This window comes from Myxocyprinus asiaticus, chromosome 49, assembly GCF_019703515.2.
Source record: "Myxocyprinus asiaticus isolate MX2 ecotype Aquarium Trade chromosome 49, UBuf_Myxa_2, whole genome shotgun sequence".
NCBI classification, from domain to species: Eukaryota; Metazoa; Chordata; class Actinopteri; order Cypriniformes; family Catostomidae; genus Myxocyprinus; species Myxocyprinus asiaticus.
The window spans coordinates 23,659,299-23,677,286 of NC_059392.1; the positions used below are offsets into that span (position 1 = coordinate 23,659,299).

A 17,988-nucleotide genomic window follows, 5' to 3' on the forward strand; every position below is an offset into this window, starting at 1 on the left:
CCCTTTACTCCCTCTAACAACACCACTTGCGCAGATGATATTCAAATATTATAACATGTGATATTAAGACTAGTCCAAGATTCGTATGAAAGAATGTAGAAAAAGACTGTTTCAAAATTAAACAAATGCATCCCTCTGCGGTTTTTTTTTTTCGACATTTGTTGGTTGAGCATTGTTGTTCTTCTTACCCCCCGTTGGTCTCTTGTACTTGTTTAGGATAGAATAGAATGACCCCCACCCCCCCGCTCTCTCTCTCTCTCTCTGTCAACGGGGTTTTCTCTTACAGTAAGCGCCTGGCACTGACAATGTGGACATCAGCGAGGAATATATAGTACATCATCTAAATTCGCATCGTATTATCAACGCATTCAACTGCATTATTAACAGGTAAGAGTTAATTATTATGTCAAAAATCTTATTCTTTCCGCGTATCGTGTCTGTAGCTTTTGGTAAACGCATCCGATATTAATATGATCCGGTCACAAGTGAAGATGGCAAAGACTTGCGCTGATATCCCGTAGGAAACCGCTGCTGTTGTTATGGCAATAAAGCGATAGGCGCTGCGTACAGCTGTCTTTCAGCACTACTAATACAAGTTCAGCAAATAATCTAGATCCGAACGCTCAGGTTTACAGCTTTAATTTGGACGATTTATCTTGCAGCTTTCTGAATATGTCGTTTAAGTGACATGTAACCCCATGCAATACAATATCTACAATCTTTATGGTTTGTAGGGTATGTGGAAGATCATACAAGACTTGTTTCATGTGAATTTGGATGGCTGGTTCATCTGGTTAGGCAAATGCAAAGTTAGAGCCGTACCAACCTACTGCAGTGATTTAGATCTCGTCTAGTACACTCACATTAAAAGCTATTCACTGGTTCTTTGCAGCGCTTTAGCCACCATTCTTGTGTTGCTATATGGTTCTTTGGAGATAAAAAATAAAATAAAAGTTCTAATAGGTTGTACAAGACACCAGTGCATGGTTGGTTGCAGAAGTTAATAATTGTGGAATTTAAAAAAGGTTCTCCTGTGAAACCCTTTTTGTTTCTAATTGGAACCTCTGTTTTAACAGTATTGGTTTGGATGACATATGGCCGTAGTCTGGACAGAAATTTATAGATTATTATATGCAGCCAGATTGAATCTTAGTGATGTGAAGACATAGATTAAAGCCAACATGCACATCTCCAAGGATGCTGCAGCAGTACTAGGGTGATCTGGGTGATCACTCTTTGCTCTAGGACATCTGATTTGATTTCAGATGCTCTAATTGATTAGGTTGACCAAGACTCGAACCCCCACAATTAGAGCAAATACTCATTTGCTTGGGTCAGTGGCTGAATGACTGAGCATCTTTGTAATTGAACTTAATAGGGAGAGTGTTTTGGCTACATGTTTGTGGTACAAAAATGCAGCAGTTCTCCTTAGACCTGGCATGTTTTTTATTATCTATCTGTCTGTCTGTCTGTCGCGACTGTTATGGTACTTGTAGAATAATGTAGTTGATAACTTTGTTAAATAGTTCTCGATTAAGTAAAACCTCTACTGCAGCAGCTTAACTTGTTATTTAGAATGAAGAACCTTATTGTGCTCATGGCATTTTCTGTACTGAACTGTTTGGCATGTGAGTTGCTAATTCTTGTTTTCTGAATCTCTGAATAGAGATCTTTGTTGCTGCTGTTTTGACTCTGTTCAAACTATCTTTGAAGTTAACTTTGGTCTATGAAGATATTAATAGGCTTTACTTAGATATGCTGTTAGCTCTGTCCTTATTGCCTGTTGAAGAACATTACCCCGAAATGTCCTTCAAAATGAGTATTTTTGATTCTAACCTCAAAGTGTCATCAAGTTTAGCATTCATTTGGTTTCCAGGAAAAATTGTTGCCATTAAAATTTTGACAAATCTGCACCAAAGCACATTCGTTTTGGTTCTTTGATTAAGTCCCTTGTCAACTCTAGACTCCTCAAACTGATATTCCCTCAAAACATGTTTATAGAAAAACAAATTGCCTCTCTGGTTGAGGAAATGAGAGGAGAAGGAAAAACTGATGAATGACACAAGAAAGAGAGTAAAAGATGTGTAAATATTCTCAAACCAAGAGTAGCTTTACTGGGCAGACTTCCGAGACCTCTCCATTGAGGTTGAACGCACAATGGCATTACAGTCGGGCTTCAAACATTACAGACAGGCAGTTAACAGCAGTTTAATCTGTGTGAGGGCCTATTCTCCTCAACATTCTGATCTACGGCACTATTTTTAGCCTCACAAAACAACCCAGCTCCCCCCACAAATACTGCGATGCTGCAGGCATCTGCGAGGAATCCAGCATTTTAGATAAGAGCCGGGCTCACTTGTCAGTGCACGAGGATGCAAAGTTTATCTGCGTGACATGCATGTGATTCATGCTAATTTTTGCCTTGTTTCTACAGTTTGTTTGTTTTTTTGACTGAGTTTGCGGTTCAGCGCCGCATCTGATGCATCACTGGGGCCTCGGGCATGTAGCAACACAGTTGATCATACATGGATTTTGAGATTTAAAATAGATTGAAGTGGATATTGACCGTTTGGTAGTACAGAAGTGTTGGCATATGTTGTCCCTGCCTTGCAATGCGACTTTCAGCTATCAAAATTATTAGGACTAGATGGGTTTCTGAAGCCATTCAATAGCTTTGTGTGAGGAACAGATGCTAATTTAGGTAGTTATTTGCTAGAAAATGTCAATCTTTGGCTAAGAGGAAGATCATCAGTGAATAAAGACTTCAGACTTTCATTCTATTCCTTATATAAAGCTATTGAATGAATTCAGAAGACTTATAATATAGTGCACAAGCCATATGGACTACTTTAATGATATAGAAATTGTGTTTTTGTTCTTTTTGATTACAATCATGGTCACTAACTATGAACTGTATGGAAAATAGCTGTGTGGAGATACTTCAAAAATTATCCTTTGGTGTTCCACGGACAAAATAAGAGTGGATACATTTGGAACCACGTGAGGGAGAGTAAATAATGACTCATTTTCAGTTTTTTTGGGTGAACTATTCTTTTAAAGTAGAGAGAAAACAGCTTATTGACAGATTGATAGCATATTATAATGGCCTAACATCTGCCGTTTAAAGTGAACAAATTTAGATAATTTACTCCTGACAGAAAGAGAGAAAATTTGCTGTCTTTTCAGAGTGTGTTTGGTACTGAGATGACTTTTCCACCAGACTATTCTCCTATAGTACTTCCTCTAGCTAAATCTAAGGCAGACTTGCATGAGTTTTTCTCATCTTGAACATTTATAGATAGTGTTCTGTATGTTATTTTTGATGAATGGCACTTCCCAGATTTAAAGACGTCTTTTATGTTATAGGCCCATTGGTACCTGTGAAAAAAAAAAAAATGAAACTTTTTAGATTATATATATATACAAAAAAATGCCAACAAATATATACAGTTGTGCTCAAAAGTTTGCATACCCTTGAATGTTTGGCCTTGTTACAGACACACAAGGTGACACACACAGGTTTAAATGGCAATTAAAGGTTAATTTCCCACACCTGTGGCTTTTTAAATTGCAATTAGTGTCTGTGTATAAATAGTCAATGAGTTTGTTAGCTCTCACGTGGATGCACTGAGCAGGCTAGATACTGAGCCATGGGGAGCAGAAAAGTACTGTCAAAAGACCTGCGTAACAAGGTAATGGAACATTATAAAGATGGAAAAGGATATAAAAAGATATCCAAAGCCTTAAAAATGCCAGTCAGTACTGTTCAATCACTTATTAATAAGTGTAAAATTCGGGGATCTCTTGATACCAAGCCAAGGTCAGGTAGACCAAGAAAGATTTCAGCCACAACTGCCAGAAGAATTGTTCGGGATACAAAGAAAAACCCACAGGTAACCTCAGGAGAAATACAGGCTGCTCTGGAAAAAGACGGTGTGGTTGTTTCAAGGAGCAAAAAACGACGATACTTGAACAAAAATGAGCTGCATGGTACCAGAAAGAAGCCAATGCCACAAAAAAGCCCGGTTACAGTATGCCCGACAACACCTTGACACGCCTCACAGCTTCTGGCACACTGTAATTTGGAGTGACGAGACCAAAATAGAGCTTTATGGTCACAACCATAAGCGCTATGTTTGGAGAGGGGTCAGAAAGTATTGTGCTCCTTGAAACAACCACACCGTCTTTTTCCAGAGCAGCCTGTATTTCTCCTGAGGTTACCTGTGAGTTTTTCTTTGTATCCCGAACAATTCTTCTGGCAGTTGTGGCTGAAATCTTTCTTGGTCTACCTGACCTTGGCTTGGTATCAAGAGATCCCTGAGTTTTCCACTTCTTAATAAGTGACTGAACAGTACTGTCTGGCATTTTCAAGGCTTTGGATATCTTTTTATATCCTTTTTCATCTTTATAAAGTTTCATTACCTTGTTACGCAGGTCTTTTGACAGTACTTTTCTGCTCCCCATGGCTCAGTATCTAGCCTGCTCAGTGCATCCACATGAGAGCTAACAAACTCATTGATTATTTATACACGGACACTAATTGCAATTTAAAAAGCCACAGGTGTGGGAAATTAACCTTTGATTGCCATTTAAACCTGTGTGTGTCACCTTGTGTGTCTGTAACAAGGCCAAACATTCAAGGGTATGTAAACTTTTGATCAGGGACATTTGGGTGATTTCTGTTACCATTATGATTTAAAAATGAGCCAAACAACTTTGTGATAATAAATGGCTTCATATGATCACTGTCATATTTTCAAAATCAGTGCCAAAATTTCACAATTTCTGCCAGGGTATGCAAACTTTTGAGCACAACTGTATATAATATATATATATATATATATATATATATATATATATATATATATATATATATATATATGGCTTTCCTTTTTTTCTTTTTATTTATTTATTTGCCATATGTGTGTCCCAGATCTTGACTGTTTGGTGGTGTAGTAAATGGTAAATGTAAAAAGTAAACTATTTTCTATTCTTGCTGAAATTCATTTTTTAATATATATTTTTGGCAGTATTTACAGTATATATTTTGATTAGTTAATACAAATAATGGCCGAAAATCAAAAAAAAAAAAAAAAGAAAGAAATCATATATATATATGTATATATAAAACATATTATTTAAATGTTATGCCTGGTTTTCTTTTACTCAGGAAACAAAAGGTTATTTGTCAGTTTTAGAAACAAAAGAGAGAAAATAATGAATATTATTATTATTATTATTATAAAAAACATTTTTTATCATATACTGTATCACTCATTATCACCTTCTAACATAAGCTTCAAATGTACCTTCTAGGTTGTTGCTTTTGTCTAGAGACTGTATCTAAACTTCGAAGCAATTCTCTGTTGCGCAAGTTGTTTGACATTCATCTCTGCTTCAGTCAAAATTCTTCTCCTATCAATGTCACAGCACCCCCCTTCCTCACCCACTGTCAATGTTATGCTTTGGCTTCCAACTTTTTCACAGCATCTTTGATATGTTCCTTTGGAAGAGAGGTGTTGCAATTTAGAGCTCAGAGAATTTTTCGATCAATAAGTAGCATTTCTCAGTTTCTCCAATTCCCGACAGTTTCAAAGCCAGTTGGCACAGCTGCAATCAAAAAGCTGAAAAATAATTTTTGAGAATGTTAACGACGCATATGACATGCTTGTGAAAAGTGAAAGAATTGAAACACATTGTCATTTTGATAAAAGAATGCCAAGATATTTGCAGTTTACTACTATTGATATCGACTGTTAGAGTTAGTGAGGACTGTGTAATTGTTCAGTCATTTTTTACAGTCTAGCTTTGTATAATTTCCAACAGTAGAGTTCTTTCATAGAGAGAGAATACGTATATTGTTTCATGCGTTTTAATGCGTAAAACACAGTCCACTGTTTGGAACAAGCGTCCTCTTATTTTTTTGCTGAGAGACTGAGGTCATTGTTAATTGAAACACAGACACATGTTAATTAGTGTGAGATATTTCCCCCTGAATCCCTTCGACTAACGATGTCCTTCAATTAATTACTAGTTCCTGTCTCCACTACAAGCTAGTGCTCATCAAGAGAGTGAGAAATTAAAGGAATAATTCACCCACAGTGAAAATTAAATTTTTTTTTTACTCTCATGTCATTCCTTACCTTCTTCTGCGGAACACAAGAGTAGAATATTTATGCAGCTCTTTTCCATACGACGAAAGCAACCAGCAAGTTTTTCAGGGATTTTTTAGGATTCCATTTGTGGTACTTTTTTGTTCTTTTTGGATCTTGGAAATGCTATGATTTAATTGTGTGGAAAAGAACAGAGTTAACTTTCCTGTTACATCTCCAATCGTGTTCCATGAAAGATAGAAATTCATTAAATGTTTGGAATTACGTAAGTGAGAGTAAATGATGGCAGAATTGACCTTTTTGGATGAACTAACATTTTCAGTGGTCATTATACCTAAAAATAAAATGAAGAAATATGAGTAGCATGATCTTAATAGCGGCGTAGTTTTGCTTTAACTTTTGGGGGTTGCAGCGTGCAGCGTGCAGCGTGCGGGGGTGGGGGTGGTACGCTGCAACCCCCAAAAGTTAAAGCAAAACTATGGCGCTACTTTTTTTGCGCTACTTGCTTGTTTTGTCTATAGGGGGTGTTACCCCCCGCCCATGTGTGGGGGAGAAGCGGAAATGTAGCTAAATCAATGCATTTTCAAACAAAAACATATTAGTTCAGATGTGGCCTTAATATGTAATGAACATCCATCCATTTCAAAGTTGATCAAAGAGAAGTTCAATTCAGTGCACCTTTACACTTGTAAAAATCTTAATGGGCTACACTATTAAAGCTTCAAGTAATTAACTAGTTTCAGATGGAGAGGATTTCCTGATGATGACCAAACATTACTTCCATGATTTTTGGAATTAATCAATCTGACATGTGTATCAAACACCTGTTTTCCTCAAACAATGCCTGCCATCCTCCATTTAAATCAGCTACTGGAAAACTGTCATGGTGTGCTTGACACACCACCTCTTATCCGGTCCAAAAAAAACCAAGCATGGATCTATCTCAGCTCTGCAAAGATATCTGCCCCAAGCAATATTTATGAGATGCAATATCCACCTCCCACAGACACAAAGGATGTCCTTTCCATAAAGACACACATGTTCCTGAGTGTTGCAGGTGTTTTTGGCATATTGCCTTTGCATTAATAGAAAAGATTTCTTGTAGTAAAGTGCCACTTCCTGGAGTAGTACTTCAAAAGGAGGAAAGGGACTTCTGGACTCTCCACCATTCCTTGGAATTCTTGATAGGGGAAAGGAGAAGACATGGGAGAGCTCATTTTGAAAGCACTCTGTATTCTCTGAGGGATGGCTAAGCACATAGGGGGAGAGTAGAAATCCTCTATCAGACTGAAAGGTTACAGGGTAATAACAGACTCGGAAATAGGATAGGAGAATTAATGCTTTTTTTTTTCAGTTTGAGCTAAGTAAATTGTGGGTCTTACAAACATGAACATATAGCAAAGCGTAATAGGTTCTGACTGTAATACCAGGATGTTAACATCAACATAAAATCAATAGTGACCCTGTTTACACGTTCCTGGTTTTATTGTGAACGACTAAGACTGAAGACTATTTCTATTCACAATCGTTTATCAAAATGTAATAACTTACTCTGCCTCTGAAACAACTTTGCTTTTTGGCTGACATTACCAAGCTCTCTTACTTTTCAAGCCCTTCCCTCCAACCTTCTGGCTCCATTCTAGTGTGTAACGCCCACTTTTCATGATCCAATCAAGTCCCGCCCTGCATTAATGAATTTATTTTCATTGAACATCCTGTTCTTCTTAGAAATACGTCCAGAATGATCTAATAAAAAAACTTGACTGTGGCTAAATTTATGTAGCTTCTTGCATGTAATGCAGCAGTTCTGAGATGAAATGTCCATTGAGTGGCGCTAAAATCTCCCTACTCTAAACCTTAAACCTAAACCTAACCGATAGTGTCCTAATAGTTATTGTAAGATGAAAAACGCAATTGCTGAAGCCACTACGTCATTTTGGTGTTCTTCTATGACACTTTCAACTCTATCTGTTGAGCTTCCGGTATATTTAATCGCATTTGAACAAGCTTGTAAATGTAGTTGGATGGCAGTGATCTCTGTTTACGGGTACAGTATCATACAGTATCTGTATGAGATTATGAGTTAAAGCATGAGTAAAGCATTACATTACAGTTCTACATGAATCAGCTATCTGGTGACTAACACAGTAAAACTGAGTATAAATAGACTATTCATTTCTCTACAGTTATAATTCATCCATAGATGCACATGTTTCCTTATTTCTCAGATCATTTTTGCTGATCTGTTACCGTACAGCAGGTAGTTAAACCATAATACTGTATATTAACTTCTTTGCTTTAATGACCACTAGTAATTAGATGTACGTATATTGAGATCAGACTGATCACGCAGTGAATTTTGCGACAGTAGGTAGAAGTTTCTGCTGCTGAAATTGGTCTGTCGAATTACTGCCCCCAGTGGCCAAAGCTGGAAATGTTGTTGAATGCATGGACACTAGTGAGCTCTAGTTTCTGGGTATAATGTCCACAAAGTGGCACCAAAAACAAGTTGTATTTTTAGTTGTAAATTATGTAATACAACAACAAGAATGCATATTTTATTAACTCTACAACCTAACCCAAACCCAAACCCTAAACCTAACCGGCAGTGGAGTACAAATGTAATTTTAGAGTGAAAATGAAACCTCAGAATCATGCTCGCTGTTGTTTATGTGAATGCGATAACTTCCTAGTTTCCTTGGGACCAGAACCCATGTCTTGGAGGTTACTCGTGCAATGTGTTATCAGTAGCGCCAGAGAGAAAGATGGTTACGGTTGAACTGATGCACAAATGTCTGATGCTGCTTGTCAGTAATTCGGCATATTGCGGTTGATTTCAGGGTAACTTTCAGAACCCTGCAAAAATCGAGAGTTTATGTTAAATTTGCAGCAAATTCGCCACTGATTATTTTCACATGCAAATGAGCTTTGCGGCAAACTTGCGGAAAATTGTCCATTGTTGCTAAATATTTGCTGCTAATTTGGCACAATACTCTAATAGCATGTTGCTATGCTACCCTTCGCCACTCAATATTTTCACATGCAAATGAGCTTTGCGGCAAACTCTTCATTGTTGCCAAAGGTTTGCCTCTGGTTCACCACTATCAGTGAAAAGCTGCAAACTTTTGCAGCGAATTACAAGCTCATTTGCATGTGAATATTAATGAGTGGCAAATTTGTGGCAAGTTTGCAGCTAATTTGCCAGAACTCTTTTTTTTTTTTCTTTTTTTTCTGGGAAGCTACATGTCATACTGACCGTTTACTGGTACTAAAGATACAAACCTCTTGTACAATTCTCCATTGCGAATGCCAGGGTGAATTACATGGAGCGGCCAGTCAAGAAAATCGATTAAACAAGCGAGCCAATCGAGCAACCAAGTGGTAGAAGAGCTTCCACGTAATCAAGGCTAACAAGAGCATGCTCTACTAACTTGCATCTCATGTACAAGTTTTACGAAAGATCTAGGTCAAAAATACTGTCTCACCAAGAGAAAGAAAAGTTGCACTAGCCCAGCCCTCCCTTTATTTTCAATGGGCAAGCCCCCATCAACCCCCAACAATAATGCATCTGATCAGGCTTCCCCTTCTTATGCATGGCCACACAATTATGTCAAGCAATGCCTTTGCAAAAATGGCTGAATGGTTCACTTGTTCGTAGAGGACATAGCAGAGGAACTAGAGTTGTTTATTATTCTAAAACCCATCGTATGCTCATTGGCCGAAACTGGTGCTCTACTGCATCTCCTGAGCTTAGATAAGGTGGATTTGTTCATCCGTTTGGATTTGTTTGTGCCCTATGGATGCAACCAATCCTGCGCTATCATCACAAATCTCATGTTTTAAACAGGGAACCCCAGCTGGCTTGGTTAAATGTCAAGTTTTTTGACCCGCGAGCTAGGTAGGTTGGCATCAGTGTGAATGAGGTCGCTCTGATATGCCACACAGAGGAAGAGAGAGAAGCCACTCATTGATTCCACTTTAATTATGTTGGAGGTTGGGTGAAATATACAATGAAGTGACTGCAAGATTTGTGAGCAAAGCACAGAATGCAAAATGTTGCTAAAGGTATTAGTGTGAAATCCACATTCCCTTAAAAAAGGGTATTTATATGATACTTCAAAGAATACCAGGTTCACCATGGTAGATGTTCAAAAACATGGTTTACAATGGTGCCATTTCTAAAACAAAATCACAGTATTTCCATGTTCTTCCTAGAAGATTACAATATTTATGGTTTTAACTGTACATGGTACTCAAAGTACTTCAAAGAATACCATGGTATTACTGTAGTATTTTGATATATACAATGGTTAATTACCTATTAATGTGCAAGAGTACTTACATGGTTCTCCAAGGTACTTCAAAGAATACCATGGTATTGCCCTGGCACCTACAAAACAGCACACTAACAAACCTTCAGAACCCCCATAGCATCTTGGCGACATCCACTTTCCATTTCTTTAGAAAATGTACATCAAGATCTCATTAATTTTATATGACGTCCAATGGGACTGCTCATCTCTTTCACCTTTATCTTTGTGTGCTTTGCCCAGCAACAACCCTTTTAAATAACTCTGAGGAAAATATGCCTATGTTTTAGAGACAATTTCACCAAATTAAAATAAATAACAATGGTGAAGGAACTGTCATAATGGAAGCTCACATGTCATAAGGAATGCTCCTAAGGCAGCACGAGAAGGTGGTGTTATGCTGTGTGGGTGCATGCATGCACGTCTTTATCCTCGAACACATCAGAATGATTCATACTATGACAAAGCAGCCACTGTGCCGGCCCCACCATCGCTTCCTGCTCACAAGCGGCTGCTTTGTGCCTCTGTCAGACTCAGCACAAGGGTCGTACAGCGACAGCAGGACATGACTAGCTGGACCCATTCAGCGAGAGATGCCCACTATTCTTGCAGTGTTCCAAAACCTTTGCAGCATTTTAAAGGGATAGTTCACCCAAAAATAAAACAGACTGGTCATCATTTGCTCACACTATTCCTTTAAGGCACAAAGTCTGGTTTCTGGTTTTAGATGGATTTTGGACATGTTTCCGTTGGCCAGGCCGGGAGACCAGTTAGACCAACTTAAACCCAGAAAGCATAAATACATCTTCTAGATTTCTGTTTAAGAGCATTTCATCTGGAAAGCAGTGCATTCGAATTACCATCTGCTAAACATCTTGAAAAGATCAGATTTATAAACATTCTAAATCATAAATGTCTCAAAGACATCTTTTGAATTTTTTTTTACTTCTGCAAGGAAAATCTTACAGACATTTTGCAGATGAGCAAACAACGTAGAAAAACATCTTCCAGATGTAAACACATATCCAATAGACATCTGGCTGATGTACATGTGTGCTATGGGAACTAGTTAAAATACTAGCAAACCAGCTTAAGCTGGTTTCAGATGTTTTCAATTTAATTAAAACAAAGCTCGTTTTACCCTAAATTTGTGTGTGCTGTGTATTTTTATGAGTTATATTAGAGTATTGATTGCCATTTAGCAACATGCTATTAGAGTATCATTAGCTCAACAACATGTTTTTAGAGTATTGTTCCGTTAGCTTAGCAACATGCACTTAGACTATTGTGCTCTTAGCTTTGCAACATGCTATTAGAGTACTGTCCAGATAGCTAAGCAACATGCTTTTAGAGTATTGTGCCGTTAGCTTAGCAACATGCAATTAGACTATTGTGCTGTTAGCTTAGCGACATGCTATTAGAGTACTGTCCGGATAGCTTAGCAACATGCTTTTAGAGTATTGTGCTGTTAGATTTCCTGATAGCAGACGTACATCACCCAGACATCTATTTTATGTGTCTGTGTTTGTGTCTGTTTACATCTGGAAGACATATTTTTTTTAATGTTTTTTGCTCATCTGCAATATGTCTATAAGCCGGATGTCAATAATTATAGTATGTCTCGGATGTCAATAAGGCATTCAGCAGATGTCTTTAAAACATTTATGATTTAGAATAATTGTAAATCTGATCTTTTTAAGGTGTTTAGCAGATGTTACTTTCCAGATGAAAAAATCTAAAACGAAGATGTACGTGTGCTATCTGGGTTAGCCACATGCTATTAGAGTATTGTGCCGTAAACTTAGAAACTTGCAATTAGAGTATTGTGCTTTTAGCTTAGCAACATGCTATTAGAGTATTGTTCCATTAGCTTAGCGACATGGTATTATTGTGCCGTTACATTTATATTTAGTCATTTTATCCAAAGCGACTTACAAATGAGGAATATAACAATACATTTTTCATAGAATAGTCAACAATATTTGCAGGATCACATTGCCAAGTTCCAATGGTAGCAAGAGAAGTACAGTAGCTAGAGTAAAAGAAAGAGACAAAGAAAGTGGAGTTTTGTTTTATTATTACAGTAATTAGTAAGTGCAACAGCTTAGCAACATGCTATTAATGTAATGTTCCTTCAGCTTACCAACATGCTATTAGAATATTGTGCCATTAGTTTAGCAATATGCTATTAGATTATTGTGTTGTTAGCTTAGCAACATGCTAATATCAAACTCAATTGATATCAATTGTGAGTTAAGTGTTACATTTTCTTCACATGGGGAGTGTGATTTGTGTGGTGTGTAGAGTTGCTGCCTATATAAAGCATTCAAATTAGTCCCTTATGAGGTTCCATGATGGTTAGCATGCTGCCTTAGATGGCGGCTGCCTATGTAGGCAGTAGGCAGCAAGGCAGTTCACCTTGATTTGTAACAGAGCTTCTCTGTCTTTCTGGATTTGATCAGTCCAAGACAATATCCGCAGTATCGCATTTTCAAGTTCCAATGGTAGTTAGAGTAGTACAGTAGCTAAAGCAGAAAAAGAGACAAAGAGAGGAGAGTTTTTTTTTTTTTTTTTTTAATTATTATTAAATAGTGAGTGCAACAGCTTAGCAACATGCTATTAGAGTAATATGCCTTTAGCTTAGCAACATGCTATTAGATTATTGTGGAGTTAGCTTAACAACATGTTAACATCAAACTCAATTGATATCAACTATTAGTCAAGTGTTCCATTTTCCTCACATGAGGATTGTGATTTGTGTGGCATGTGGAGTTGCTGTCTGTGTAGAGCATTCAAATTAGTCCCTTATGAGGTTCCATCATGGTTAGCATGCTGCCTTAGAAGGTGGCTGCCTATGTAGGCAGTAGGCAGCAAGGCAGTTCACTAGATTTTGGAACAGAGCTTCTCTATCTCTCTGGATTTGACCGGTCCAAGACCAAGGAAGGCAGAGCAAGGGTCACAGCAAGAAGGCGGCAACGGGGAGTCTTGCCAAGTCGGCAGGCAACATCCATTCTCGTCTTGAATTTAATATCCTAATGTGCTCTTGGAATCACAGATCTAATAAGAAAAGAGATAGAAAGTGGGAGGGAGGGGAAAAGGAGGGTGGCCCTTTTCAGTAATGAAAACTGGGCAGAAATATCTTAAGCAATGAAGAGAGAGAGAGAGAGAGAGAGAGAGGGGGGGTTGTGGGAAGGGAGGGGTGAAGGCCTACCATAAATTACCAATCCGAGAGTGACACACACATCTCCAAAAGCTCTTGGAAATTTCCAATATCTGGACTTATTTGTAGTCCAAATGATGCGGGAGTTGCAGTCGGGAGCAGATAAAGAGCTTTGCAGGGTGGAAAATGCAAGACTGAAGCATTGCTGACTGTGAACCTCAATCTGATGAGTTCAAAAGAAATACCCACCTGCGCATCTGTTTTTCTCACTCTCCTTCTCTCTCCATCACCCTTTTCTTTATCTCATTCTTTTGTATAGTTCAATAGATTGTGACACCATCACTCACATTTGTACTTTTAAGACACCACAGTGTTGTTCCTTTGCGAAGGAAAGAAACATCACAAATGAGATTTCTTTAAATTGATGTAAAATGGGTTGTGGACACAGTTTCGTGTTGACTTTAAGTCGTATGGTTCTCAGATTTTTCTCCTGGGATGTTTCCTCCAGAGCTTCAGAAGAGATTTCAACATGTCTCAAACTGCTCAGATGTATTTAACTTAAAGCATTTAGTTTTTTATAGACCTTTATTTAATGTCAACCGCTGTCTCATTTTTTATCTATATTTATTTATTTTAAAGACATTAACATTGACATTAACGTGCACCAATATATTGTTCCATGAATGTGTTTCAAGGATGTGAATAGGTTCATTTTTAATTTAATATTGACTTTAAATGAAACATAACTGAGACCTAAATTTGTCCTCTGGCTTACTGCACTCCCTATTCTCTCTCTCGATCAGCTCCTTGTTTTCTTGTGAATATATATGTCTGGGCTGGTAATTACTGCACAGATCACTCTGTTATCTAGCACAGAGGATGTGGTGTCAGAATGAATTAGGTATGAGACAGCCCTGCAGCTGATAGCTGTACTTGTTTTGAAGATATAATCATCCACCCTTGTAGCTCCACCAGCATGCACGCCATTCCCCACCTACACTTTACGCTAAAATGCAAGCTAATTGCTATTATTAGCCCGCTAGGTTTTCTCTTAAATAAATCATTTGGGCTGACCTAGTTTTTTATTTGTGGTTTAGAAACAGCAAAAGGTTTAGTAGAGGTTTAGCATCACAGTAGCATGCTGGCGTGATGATGGAATGGTCCTTCCGAGTGGTGCTCCGCTTAGCATTTTAGCAGCAGGCCTCTGGTTGTTCCAGGATCAAGGCTGTACCCTGTGCAGCCCTCAGAAATAGTCTAAATCTCTTTCCTGGAATAGGGACATAAATCTTACTACACGATCACTACATAGGGTGTCCCATGTGTGCACTTAAATGGATGAAACAGGAGATATTTGAGGTTTAAAACATACTCAATGCTAACAAATGACATACAGTTAGCAATACGTACAGCCCAGCAAGCACAACAATTTTTTTCTAAGAACAATGTTGCAAATGGTTGCATTTTGGTTGGAGCTACAAGCTTATGTAGGGTTGTTTACATACAAAGCTTACAAACTGTTGACTTATTCAGTGGCAAAACTGTGCTTACAATGGCAACATACAAAGCTAACAAACTGCTGACTTGTTCAATGGCAGAACTGTGCTTACATTGGCTAATTTACCACGACTATCAAACCTTTTACAAGCAAATTTGTGAATGGACGAGACTTATTTAATGGGTACTTGAGAAAGTAGGCTAGATTCTCATTTGTACAAAAACAGACCAGCAGAGCATAGACATGGAGATCTTTATGTTACTTATAAACCTTTAACTTTCACATCTTAACGTAAAAGTAATGTTTCTGCAACTTTACGTAAATACATGTTTATAGTTTAAAAAAATGTCGTATGGACACATCCCTTTGAAAAATCAAGGGTTCATAGCAAATTTGCCACAAACCTTTGGCTAGTTTGCCAGAACTCTAGATTTTTTGTAAGGGATGGATTATTAGGGGAACTTTATGAAAATACATATTTATAATGTAAAATAGGTGAAGTTGGTACTAGAGAATTGCGAAAAATTCCATCAGAAATGTATGATTTCCATGAATGAAATGTCAGTGGGTAAATCCATCTTTTCATGTAACATTAATTACTTTGTGAGAGAATGGTGGCACCAGTGAGCTTTGTGGACTATAAGAGCTGGCACACTTGCATTTGAGCATGCACTTTAATTTTTACACCCTATTCCCTTCATTGTTAGCATTTGCGTTCCTCTGCGGCATGTGAAATTTCTTTAACAGAGCACTGAGCTGCTTATCATTCTAGAGGCTGGTTACCTCTCTAGCTTTGATCAAACCCTGGTACTAGACACCCTCTCTGCTCCACCTTTACTCAGCTTGCCATGAAGAAGCCTGACGCCTGTTACCTCCGCATCCACCCTCTCTGCTCTTTGCTCATGGCCTGGGGGGTGGAATGTCATATGTTGGTATGAGTGGGTGAGAAGTGCCGAGTGTGAAGTGTTTCCCCCACCCCACCCCTCGCCTAACCGCCAACCCCTTCCTCCCCCAGAACTAAGCCGTTTGTTGCTGGCATGACAGTAGCATCCACTAACCATTGCTAAAAGTGGCCTGCTTTTCCTTGCACTGGCTAATCTCACTTTGTTTCGCCAAGCTCCTAGTTACACAAAGCTAGCACCTAAATAAATTTGCTGGCTTTCGGGCCACGGCAGAGGGAATTATGGGCCGGTCTCTCAAAAGTGAGAGTGCCACGTGGTCGCTGCGGATAAATCAATGGCATTCGCGACATGATCTGGCCTGTTAAATGTATTCATGCTTTTCTAATGCCAGAAGGGGGCTTAATCATTTAGCGTTTCAGTGTTTTTTGGGTTTTTTTTGTGGCTGGGGATTTTTATTTTATTTTTTCTGTCTGCCAAGTGCCTAAAAGTTTTAACAAGGCTTATGCTATTTTTTTGGGGAAGCTCATTTTGTCCAAGTGTGTGTTCCTTTTCTACTTCTTCTTTCTAGTTATGATACAATGGCTCCTGAATTACAGTTGGAGGAGCTTTATGACTTTTCCAAGTACATACAGAAAGCAAAACTGGGCAGTATCCTGATATATATCATGAGATGATAGAAATTTGTTTAACCGAGATTCTACTTTACCGTTTATACTGGGGTATAACCAAGGCACCATTTAAAAAATCTGACACAAAGCAGAAAACTATAGTCTACTCTGCAAATTTCTGTCTCAGATGGGGCGCTTCCATCTTCCAGGCTATTTTGTAACGTTTTCAAATGTGGCTCATCCATTCATATTTATAAAGTATAAAATGTTTTATTTCTTTTGTTTTTAACTGTAGTGTTACACAATATAAACAGCTTTTGAACAGATGCCAGGCTTGAATGTTGAGACTAATCTTGTCTTTTGGTTTGCATCCATCAATCTAAAAATAAAAATACAAAAATAATGAGAAAAATGAGATGAAGTAGCTTTCCTTTTGTCACGTTCCATCTCCCCCATGTTTCCCTAAGACTCTTATATTGAAGTTTTCTCCCGGACTACATCTCCCATAGTGCACTGCGCTCATCACTTCCAGCTGTTCCTCATCATCCTCACCTGTCTTCCATCCCCTCGTTAGTTCCTTTGTGTATAAATACCATCCAGTTTTGTTCATTGATTGTCAGTTCTTGTCCATGTAATACTTGTGTTGGTTTGTTGATTTGGTTTATGGTACTCCACGTTGGTCTCTTCTTCATTAAAGCCTGCAAATAGATCGTCACCTCTTCTTCTTCATCACTACCACAAGTTGTGACACCTTTCATTTATAATGTATTTAATTTGGAGTATAAAAAAATTGCCATTTCAAGAGTCGACCGACGCTGATATCTAAAGAGCATAATGACTGATGGCCAATTTAAAAGCAGACATACACAATACAGTTTAACCATAGCAAATCAGATATACAAAAAATTTTTTAAAGTGAAAAATACTTACTGCATTTTATACAATATTGTGATGAGGAGGAGGGTGGGGCCGGGCCATGACTAACCCCCAATTGGGCTAATCGGCCGAGGAGAGGAATAAATGCGGCGGAACGTGGGAGAGAGAGAGCCACATGCAGCTGCCATGTTTGTGTTTATGTTGTGTGTCTTTAAGTTCTTATTAAATATTATTTTGTCTGATCAGCCGGTTCCTGCCTCCTCCTTTCCCAACCTAAACCGTGTTACAAATATTTATTCAAATTTGCTTAAACTTTGTAAAAATCCTTGAAAACAGAAATTGTTTACTATCCATTGACAAATCTATTAGTAAATTTTGGAACTGACACAAGGGGAAGTTAAATGTTCCGTTTTCTTGGCCAAGCGAACAGGGTTATCGGCTGTTGCAGAAAATGGTGAAATGGACAAATATCGACTGATTAATTGGCCTGGACAATAAATCGGTCTATCACTAGCCATTACTAT

General features: G+C 38.1%; 1 protein-coding gene across 4 annotated transcripts in view; it reads left to right on the forward strand.

The window, feature by feature from the left end:
- Positions 1–279: 279 nt before the first annotated feature.
- The window catches only part of LOC127438197 (poly(rC)-binding protein 4-like), a 130,733-nt gene continuing 113,024 nt past the window's right edge, over positions 280–17,988 (forward strand). For 3 of the 4 annotated variants that reach the window (XM_051693584.1, XM_051693586.1, XM_051693587.1), the window contains exon 1: positions 590–735. The gene's annotated coding sequence lies outside the window, so the exon portion shown is untranslated. Of the gene's footprint in view, positions 388–589; positions 736–17,988 lie in introns of those variants that run through there. The other variant, XM_051693585.1, reaches the window with a different exon arrangement.